This window comes from Limulus polyphemus, unplaced genomic scaffold (genome assembly GCF_000517525.1).
Source record: "Limulus polyphemus unplaced genomic scaffold, Limulus_polyphemus-2.1.2 Scaffold194, whole genome shotgun sequence".
NCBI lineage: Eukaryota > Metazoa > Arthropoda > Merostomata > Xiphosura > Limulidae > Limulus > Limulus polyphemus.
This window is the reverse complement of record NW_013665804.1, coordinates 443,246-447,466: the sequence shown is the minus strand read 5'-3', so window position 1 is coordinate 447,466 and position 4,221 is coordinate 443,246.

Here is a 4,221-nt window from a genome sequence, read left to right as displayed (position 1 = left end):
CCCGTGATCTCGATGAAGCAACAATATATATAAATATATACTTACACAGTTGAGTAAGTTTACCATGAGCACACACATACCAAAACCAGGAATATAAGGAATGCTTTCTAAAAAATTGATTGACCACCCATAAAGAACATGTTATATTTTCACGCGTATAACGAACATCGTTATAACGAAATCACACGTATAAAGTTTATGATATTTTTCATTAAATGAAGTCTATGTTCTGTAAATACTCAAAATTCATCGGGAATTTTTACTTTATGTACCTGTATAATATTAACACGACTATACTTATACATCCACAACTTAGGGGCATCACCTGAATGGTCTATCAGAGGCGGCCACCCCTTGTAACACGGAAGGGGCCCCAAATGGCATTAAATCTATCTATCTATCTTGATAGTTATTCTAGGTTTAGTAGAAAAACCTAGCGGTGTTCAGAAATTAATGTTATTTCTCTTCGCCCCCTTCCCTGGCTTATGATAACTTTGGTGGATATAATATTGGTTTCTCTGAACTGTTGATTTTCCGTAGTTCAAGCGTGAGGGAAAGCAGTGAAGAAAATCGAAAGAGTGGTTGCTTTCGTGATTATGAATTGAAGGGAATCGTATTGGAGTTTCAAGCCTAACGATTGATCAACTAAAAAACGGACAGCAGATCCAGACAGCCAAGAAACAGCCCCTGAGGGCCAGTGCACCCCGTCCCAGTGTGGACAGGAGACCAGAACCAAAGTTTATTGCATCCACGGTAAGAGGCGGCGTGCGGTCCTCCACAGTTGGCGCATGTGGCTTCGTGTCGCTGGCTTGGGCATACAGCTACCGGATGTTGATCACTGCACCCAACACACTTGATTCTGGACGTGCATATGGAACGGGTGCCCCAAATGGAATCTTCTGTGAGGCCTAATTAACACATATACACAAATTATGCCATAGCTTAGAGCCCCAAGTCGAGGGGGGCCCACACAAGGTTTGTAAAATGACGTTCCTCCTGTTATCCACCAATCAACACGCGCAGATAAATGAAAATACACTGTTATTTTACATAACAATGCAAAAATAAAATCAAAATACACTTTTGTCATGAGCATCAATATTAGTCTATTCAAAGTTTAGTCATCAATTAGTACAGATTAGTCAATATTCTATACAATAAGTATTAGTAAAACAAGGAAAGCCAAATTAAACAAGAAATAGAAAACTGGCGTATAATGAATTAAAGGTAAATTTATCTAAATAGTTTTTGCATAAACGTATTAATAACATCGCATTATGTGGTCTAAACTTATGGAAAAAGCTAACGAATATGCAAGAGAAATGGGTATTACAGCTAATTTAGGGTGGTTGGAACGATCTAAAAGGGTAATGGTATTACTTTGAATTTTGTATATCCAGAATCTTTGAATTAATTTTACAGGACATGTAAAAAAAAAGAACTACTACGAACCACGATATGTGTATAATGTCATTTGTTGCCTATCTGAACTATCTGTACGTATGTATATTGATAGAAAGATTAGTAAATTATTAACGGTAGGAGGAGCGATGCTTATCTATCTCTACGTATGTATATTGATAGAAAGATTAGTAATTTATTAACGATAGGAGGAGCGATGCTTATCTATCTGTACGCATGTATATTGAAAGAAAGATTAGTAAATTATTAACGATAGGAGGAGCGATGCTTATCTATCTGTACGCATGTATATTGAAAGAAAGATTAGTAAATTATTAACGATAGGAGGAGCGATGCTTATCTATCTCTACGTATGTATATTGATAGAAAGATTAGTAAATTATTAACGATAGGAGGAGCGATGCTTATCTATCTCTACGTATGTATATTGATAGAAAGTTTAGTAACTTATGAATGATAGGAGGAGCGATGTTTGCCCTTATTGTTTCATATTAAACGTACCGCATATCATGTTTGTATTGCTTCATAATGTTAATTGTGTATGTATTTTAATAGAAAGTTTAGTACATTATTATTGTTTAGATATATCTACCGCATTGCATACTACAAATGTATAATGGATTGTCATACCCTGACCATACCACATATAATATTTACCGATCCATCGTCACAACGGTTATAACAAATCGCACTTAAAACGAATACATGGTGGTCCCGAAAGCTTCGTTATAATGTTGCTCAACCAGGTGTAAATCCAGGATCTCTCAGGAGCCACAGCATTAGTAGTGTAATAAAAAGTATAAATACATCTGTTTCGTGGAAACTAAGAAAAAATAGCAATTATAGTCAAGTATTTTAGTTATACACTAGCTACAGTAACGGAATATTAACAACGATTTGACTACGAGCAGATAAACAGAGAATTCACTATACTTACATTGTACTGTTTGTAAATCTCCTTAACTAAATAAAAATTACAGTGAATCTAGATTTTACATCCTTGTTTAGCTCATTTCAACATGTATGTGGATACCTAAGCCTGGGTGCGATGTTTAAAGTTATCCGCTAGAAAAAGAGACAACATTTTTTATTAACTATGTCTAGCTCTGTCCTATCGTGGTACCTTTAGAGTTACAGCAAATATAACATCTAACAATAGTATAATAGACAAAGAAAAACACACTTTTGGAACAAACTATAGTCTAACAAAGGACTTGTACAATGTGTTCTCTTCAGTCCAATGTTGTGTGCACGTGAATGCGTAAAAGCTATTATTTTTGTAAAAGTACTTTTTTAGAACATACTTGTGTCAAAAGTGTGGTTTTCTCTTTCTTTTAACTGTTACTTTCCAAAGCTTAAAAGAATAAAAACAAATGTCAGAAGTTCACTAACGTAAAGACACCTTGAAAATTTGATGGTGGTCAACATGGAAATCGATCTTGTGGACAAGTTGGATAACGACAGAATTATTGACAATGTCGCCAACAGAAGCACTCGGCAGTAGAAGAGTGCTTTTACTTTGATTATCATAGTAACATGTCTAATAAGAAAAATATGGATAAAGATAATAAAGGATAAATTGACACGCCTAAATAGAAACTTTTTTTTGTGTGCAACGTTTTCAGCAGACGCCTTTCGTCAGGCGGTAAAGACTGTGTTACAATGGAATTAGGCTCAAAATTAACTGTTTGTTCTAACTACTTTTTCCATATTCTTGCTAATTTTAATAATATTAACGTAATAAGTTCAACAATGTTTTTATCGGTATTTTTGTCACCGTGCTGACGAAGGGCGTTTGCCCGAAACGTCGCACAAAACAAAAATAGAAAACATTTTCATCTGGGACGTGTCAATGAATTCAGATTGCTTTGTGACTCATTTCAAGTTGTGTTTGCCCCCCCCCACCTCATTAGCTCAATAGTAAGTCTGAAGGCTTATAGCACTAAAAATATGGTTTCGACCACTGTTGCAGGCACGGCACAGATAGCCCATTGTGTAGCTTTGCGCTTAACAACAACAAGTTGCGTTTGTATTTTTGTATATTCTTATTTTGGGGACCAATTAAGTAGTAATGGTTAGATTATTCTTACGTAAGTGAACTTGCTTATTTTTGTGTCCCTAAACTGCCCCTACGGCGCCCCCTGTAAGTTAATTTCCCGAGTACTTTTTAGAAGCAAGTCCTTCGCTTAAGAAGACTTAATCAAAACATTTTACAGTAAATTTGAACAACAAAACTGTTATTTTTCTCGACAAAACAGTCATTTGGAATAAAACCAATTGTTCATTCGTAAGTTCAATAAATGCTTTAATAACTGGATAGGAAATTAAAATACAAATTACTAATTACAAGAACTGAATAATTATTTTTACTTTTTATGTAATAAATACCAGAAGAATAAACTCATTTTATCAGTGGATTATCCTCTTGTTTTTCATGTTGAGTGATATATATTTTTGTAGATGCACATGACAATTAACTGTTTTAGAACAAAGCATTTATAGTTTGAAGACTGAATTCCCGGTAACTCGCCAAACTGCAATAAACAAAAGTTGTAGAATCTCCCAGGCTAGCAGAACACACAACAGCATACCAGGAATGCTGTAAATTATCCAGGATCCTTAAGTAACGTCTTTAGATTGAGGAAAACACCTAGCAAGTTAAACGAATGAGAAAAATAAAGCAATTACAACAGAAACAAAAATGAATTGAAAAAATTACATAATAAAACTGGCATATTTCAACAAATATAACTAAATTATACTTAAATAGAAATACTTAGAAATGGAAAATTGTACATA